Below are 7,166 nucleotides of genomic sequence, written 5' to 3'. Positions count from 1 at the left end.
CACCTTCACAACCCGCAGTGAGGGGTCAGGGAGGCGCAGCACCTTCAAAGGCTGCACTGCAGGTTGGGAAGATGAAGTACTTTCACATGCTGGAGAGGAGGGTCAGGGAAATAAGCAGTGTACAGGCTGCAGCAAGAACTAAAGGAGGTGCAAGATTCTTTATAGGCACAGTAAGGATTTAGTGACATGCAGCAGCTGTGTGAGAAATCATATCCTGTAACTGCACATTAAAACAAGAATAAATATATTCCAGTTCTGTGGTATTGATACATATCTGTCTCAGTTTGAACACCATGAAGTGAACTTGTATAACCCTGGCTTACTTGCAACCGCATGAACTGTTTTTGACTGGTCAGAACCAGTATAAGTTGACAAGGTGACTGAATGTGTGAGAGCTTTCTTCTTTATGAATAGTACCTAACTCAAGATACCAAAAACCAATCAAAAATCAATTAGTTTGGTATAGAGGGGAGTAACAATTGTTTAGGGTATAAGAATGCAAGTCAAAACCATGTTTGTTATAACAGAGTGGAGACAGATTCAAAAGGAGGGACTAATTTTATTCATAATCTGAGAAATACAAGTAGCCCGAACAAGGGACAGCAGTCCCAAGTGCCTGCAAGTGATCAAGAAATCTGAAAGTGAAGTCTACTCGACTAATCCATTATAGGTTTATAAAAAAAAGTCAATCAAGGGATATGGGCCTCACTGGATGAGCAGCATTTATTATTCATTCCTAAGTGCACCTGAGAAGGTGATGGTGAGTTGTCTTGAACTGCTGCAGTCTATTTGGTGTAGCTACACACATATGCTGTAAGGGATGGAGTTCCAACATTTTGACCCAGTTCCATGTCAGTATATCTAAGAGACTCAGTGAGGAGCTTTGCAGGCGTCTGTATTTCCATGCACGTGCTGCCCTTGACCTAGGTATTTAAGGTTGAGGGTATGCAAGGTACTATCCAAGGTGCCATGGCAAATTTGTGCAATGAACCTTTCAGCTGTTACCCACTGTTGCTACTGAGCATCAGTGGAATCTTTCTATGGTACCAGTCGAGTGGATTGTTTTGTTCTGAATGAGGTCAAGCTTTGTGAGTGTTGTTGGAAGTGCACTCATCCAGAGAAGTAGGGATCATTTCTTAACACTCCTGACTTGGGCCTTATAGACAGTGGACAAACTTTGAGGAGTTTGAATTACTTGCTGTGGAATTCCTAGCCTCTGATCTGTTCTTGTAGTCACTATTTGGATGTGTGGTCCAGTTCAGTTTCTGGGCAATGGTCACCCCAGATGTTGATCGTAGGGTATTCAGCAGTGATAATGCTGTTGAAAGTCAAAGGGTGATGATCAGATTCCTTATTGTTCATGATGGTCATTGCCAGGCACCTTTGTGGCACGAACGCTACTTGCAACTTGTCAGCCCAAGCTTGGACATTATGCAGGTCCTTGTTGCATTTGGACATTGACTGCTTCAGTACCTTAGGAGTTGTGAATGGTTTGAACATTGTGCAATCAGTGAACATCACCACTTCTGACCTTATGACAGAAAGACAATCACTGATGAAAGAGGCCAAGGTAGTTGGGTCCAGGGCACTACCCTGAAGAACTCCTGCAGTGATGTTCCCAGAACGGTGATGACTGACCTTCACAATCACAACAATTTTACTTTATGTTATGTATAATTCCAACCCAATGGAGAGCTTTCTCCCTGATTTCTATTGACTCTAGTTTTGGTATGGCTCCTTGATGTCAAGGAGAGTCAATTTCAACTCTGCTTACTGCTCTAACATAACCTCAGTGCTCTATAATCAATGCCATGATTGATACAAGTAAATGTCCCATATGCTTTTTAAATATTCTATTAAGCTGACCTGCAGCCGTCAGGGGTCTGTGGACAAGCACCCCCAGATCCCCTTTACCTCTCAAACTGCCTGGTTCCTTTGAGCTTCCTTGTACCCTGCCATTCATTGAGTACTCTCATGTCTTATTCCTTCTTCCAAACATTTTTCAGAGTTCAATTCCATCTGCCACTGATCTGCCCATCTGACCAATCCATCTATATGCTCCTGTGATAGTTAGTCATTGAGGCGGTCCACAATAGAATGACTCTTGTGAGGATTTTCAAGACCAGATTGGCAAAAATGAAGAATTTGTGAAAATTACTGAGGTTATGACTCACTGTGTCATTAACATCTGGAACAGTTGCTGAGAATTTTGTAGGATTTTTCCTGATCACATTTGTTATTTGATCCGCATTATGGAGTGTTCAATTACGCTATATCCCTCATATTTACCGAATGCAAACTCTGGGTGTTAGAAATAAGTTAGATGTGTATTATAGATTGTACTACTGTTCTAACTTGTATCAAAAAATATTGTATTTTTGTTCAAAGCTATGGTATCCTGTGGTTTTATTCTATTCGTAAGTCACTGGATCTCATATTTTGGCTACTACGAAAATAGAATATTGCTGATCCCTAAACAGATCATAGTATAATTTGGTGATCTGGTCTGGGATTGTAACAAATATCTATGTATTAATGTCCCATTGATGTACATGCTAATAAAAACCAAGAAGGTATAGATGTGATTATCAAATCGATAGCTTTCTCTTTGGGATACTTGTGTCCTTGCCTATGAACTTGAGAGCTAAATTTGACACTGTGGTCACTGGGGGAGGTAAATAAAGATCTCAAGGCAGACATCCCTTCTGATCATGTGACAAGATCACTTGAAAGTCAATAACATGTGACATGGTTTTCAGATGCCAGTATGCATGTGCAAATGTTATTTGTTTTATGTGAAGTAACTATCATGTGGAAATGCATAGTGAAAAGCACTGAAGAATGGGTCTTGGAAATATGAAACTGATTTTCAAACAACATGACATGAAATGCTAATGTGGCCCCTTGAACCGGACAACATTTTCAGATCATCAAGGCACAGTCACACACTCCACACAGAACATGACTTTAAATCAATCAGAATAGAATTAAACACACAGGTAAGGTCAAGGAATAGAGTTAAAGTAAAATAGATTAGTAATTGAATTCTAAGAATTATCCACAAAGGACTGAGGCAAGGGATACCAGACTGACATGACTGATGTAAGAATAGAGACTGGATCAGTTTGGACTATATTCACTGGAATTTATAAGAATGAAGGGGAATCTAATATAAATCTATACAAGTCTAACAGGACTATACAGGGTAAATGCAGGATGTTCCTGATGACTAGGAAGTCCAGAACAAGGGGTCACAGTCTAAGGACACGGCCTAGGCCATTTAGGACTGAGATGAAGAGAAGGTGAGTCTGTGGGATTCTTCGCCACAGATAGCAGTTGAGGCCAAACATATTTAACATTTTCAAGAGATAGATATAGTTCTTAGGGCTAAAGGGATCAAAAGGTGTGGGGCGAAAGCAGGAACAGGGTACTGTGTTGGATGATCAGTTATATTTAAAGGCGGAGCAGACTTGAAGGCCGAAGTGTCCTATCCTGTTCCTATTTTCTATGTTTTAATGAATGCTATAGAATGTTAAGGTTTACTGATAATATATCAAGCTGTAGCAACAACACTGCTTTAAAAAGGATATTATTGGGTAAGGAGAACTGTAGCTGGGGACTATCATTACAGATGGATAGTAATTATGGGCCACTTCGTATTTAATTTTTTTGGATTAACAAGAAATTACAGGGATTAAGGACAAATTGCACATTTCCATTACCCTCAGTCTCTAAAAGTAGTGGAGGGAGTAAACAGAACCTCAAAACTGTTGAAAAAGCTACCTAGATCACTCCACTCAATTGTCAAAATTGTATCTTGGAAATGTCACAAGTGACTATCAGAAAGGGTGAAGGATTGAGAATAAGGTATGAATGCTCTGATATGCCTGGCCCAAGACAGCCTTCGTTATTCCAGCTTTCAAAAAGGACTGGAATGGGAGAATGTGGGAATGGATCAGTATTCATAAACATTATACAATTGGCTGCAATATTTCCCATTTAGGAGAGAGCAGAAATAGCTTAGATTTGTTGAAGTTTTGTAAAAGACACTAAGGAATTGTAGCATGTTAAAGTGAGCGAGGAAAATGAGAACAGCTCAACAACTGCAAGTTCCTCTTCAGCTTTGAGCAGATGAAGTATACACTTGCATGGGGCGGGCAGAAGTTATCTGGATTCATGCTCTTTATTACAGAGAATGGTGTCAATCCCTCTGATTATTCACAGTGAACAGCTAGCATGACATAGTCAGTCACAATATCTCTTCTCCCATTACTCATTGTAACCTATCTCTCTGAACTTGTTACACTCCGTTCCCTCAAGGCCAACCCTTAGTGTTATCAAACTTGGAATGACAGGGGTGTGCTGTTGTTGATTATTTACCAACTTCCAACCAAGTTGGTAAATAATCTTGCAGGGACTGAGCACCAACTTTCCAAAGATTCCTTTTATCAAAACCTGGACCATGATCTCACCATGAAATATCAAGCTATTGTTTCCAGCACTGTTAGCTCTTGATCTCCTCCAGAGATTGTCCCTCCACAATATAATGCCTGAGTCTTCATCTCAGAACAGCCCACCTACCTCCTCTTCAAAATCTGCAAACCAGACTATCCTTCTAGAAGGCCAGGCAGCAGCAGAGGAGTAGGAAAATTGACATTTCGGGTCGGGACCGTTCTTCAGAAATGGGGGAGGGGGAAGGGAGCTCAGAAATAAATAGAGAGGAGGGGTGAGGCTGGGGAAGGTATCCCTCAGCCCCAGCTCCACCCCTCCTCCCTCTATTTATTTCTGAAGACTCAGACACTGTGTTATCTCTGACTCCAGCATTGGCAGTTCTTACTATCTCTGTCCTTCCAGAAGCACTGATTAATTCTGTTTCCTGCTCCACTGAACTCATTTCTTTCTACCTTGACTCTACTAAGGTCTCTCCCCACCTGTACCCTCGATTCTTCTCAATGCTCTACAGCATTTTAACAACTTCCAGCTTCATAGTGCTAACCACCTCCACATCACAATGGACATTCAAACTAGTGACACTTCTTTCCCCACCAGATCAGACTTAAGATGCTTCTCCGTTGAACGGAAGCATGGTGATCAACTATCCTGATTTTATGAGATATTTGAGGCAGTTGTCTGGATTAACTGCAGCCAGGGGCACAGTTGGTCCCATATTTCAGCCTTTTAGCACATGAATAATTTGTGATGTGTAATATATGAGATCCTCCTGGCAGCCTATTCCCGAAGTCGAGCCACATCCCCGCACAGCTCTTAAACTTCAATAGCAAAAAACCCCCATGCACCACACATATCCACTTCCGGTTTTCCAAGTTTACCAAACATTTCCCATCCACCACCTTCCTCCTCTGCCTGGCTAAACCTGTTCTCATATGGCATAACTTCTTTAACATATTTCACTTTCTCTAATGAAGAGGTCTTGCATGGGGCCTAGCTAATCTGGCTTTTAGTAGGATATACGAAGCTTTTTTTGATGAAGTCCTACTCAGGTCCCCTTCCTCTATCCCTTTGGCAGTATGTCTATTACTGTTTCTGCTCTCATCTGGAACTCAAAAACTTAATAAATTTTAATCATCATAGAATCCCTAGTGTGGAAACAGGCCCTTTGGCCCAACAAGTTCACACCGAAACACGGAGCATCCTACCCAGACCCACCTCCCTATAACCCACCTAATCTACACATCCCTGAACACTATGGGCAATTTAACATGGCCAATCTACTTACCCTGCACATCTTTGGACTGTGGGAGGAAACCGGAGCAACCAGAGGAAATCCACGCAGACACGGAATGAATGTGCAAACTCCACACAGACAGTCGCCCGAGGGTAGGGTGGAAGGAGATGGAGCAGATACTTTGCTAAGAACAGATCATTCAGCACAGAAAGATCAGAGGGTATTGTGAATATAATGCAAGAGGTGAGCTTGGATGAAGGAATGGTCTCAAGACACCAGTGAAAGGAAGAATGATCTCGAGGGATACTGGCATCCATGAGTTCTTGGAGCTCAAAACAATGGATGGAATGAAACTGTGGAACACATCAGATTTGAGATACAGTGAATCTGTGTTACTGGACACAGAGATTGTATGAAACCGTATAAGTGACAATACATGGCAATTTCAGGATATGTTGAGATAAATATTGGATTTTACCGTATTCATGGGTGGATTCCAAACAAGATGGAATTTCAGGAACAAAAACAGAAGTTGCTAGAAAAACACAGCAGGTCTGGCAGCATGTGTGAAGAAAAAAAATCAGAGAACTGAGGAGGGGTCACGGACCCGAAACGTTAACTGATTTTTCTTTCTTCACAGATGCTGCCAGACCTGCTGGGCTTTTCCAGCAACTTCTGTTTTTGTTCCTGATTTACAGTATCTGCAGTTCTCTCGGTTTTTACTAAGATGGAACTTCAGTTGGAATCAAATGTGGAATAAGCTAGAGTTGGAGGTGGTTACCAAGAAAGGAGATGTGAAAGCGAGTTGGTTGCTACTTTATCAAGGAAAGAAATGAGAAAGCAATGAAGATAAAGTAAAGGAGACAAATGGAGGTCTCATCTGCGAGACAAACAGAATTTATTGAAGGTAAGTATTTCTGGAGAAGAAGTGGCAGCAAATTAAACATTATACCAAAAGCAAAATACTGTGGATGCCAGAAATCTGAAATAAAAATTGAAAATGCTGGAAATATTCTGTAGATCTGACAGCATCTGTGGAAAGAACAATTTAAAAGCAATCCCCTTGGGCACAGTGGAGCAGAGTGAGCAAGGGTAATGAAAATATTCCATTAGCTGGGGACTGGCGATTTAGGCTAAGGTGTAAACTGGAGATGATTCCTTATATAAGTAATAAAATTGAAAGTTAGATAGCCAACAATACTCTAAATCAGAACTGTGAATGTTGGTGATGTGAAACACAAAAAAAATTGCTGGAGAAACTCAGCAGGTCTGGCAGCATCTGTGGAGAGAAAAAAAACAGAGCTAACACTGAGTCCTTCCGAAACATGTCTGTTTTTTGTTTATCCTTCTTCAGAACTCAGTTCAGTGAGATGTAGTCTATAACCTTAACTCCTACTTGTGACCAGGGTATACACTGACATTCTCACTCCTGTCAGCTTTCCAGTGTTGTCCCAACTTTTCCTTTGTCCTTTCGTGGGAA

Source organism: Rhincodon typus, chromosome 4, assembly GCF_021869965.1.
Source record: "Rhincodon typus isolate 14 chromosome 4, sRhiTyp1.1, whole genome shotgun sequence".
Lineage (NCBI taxonomy): Eukaryota > Metazoa > Chordata > Chondrichthyes > Orectolobiformes > Rhincodontidae > Rhincodon > Rhincodon typus.
The sequence above is the reverse complement of the archived record's forward strand: the minus strand, read 5'-3'. Positions refer to the sequence as shown.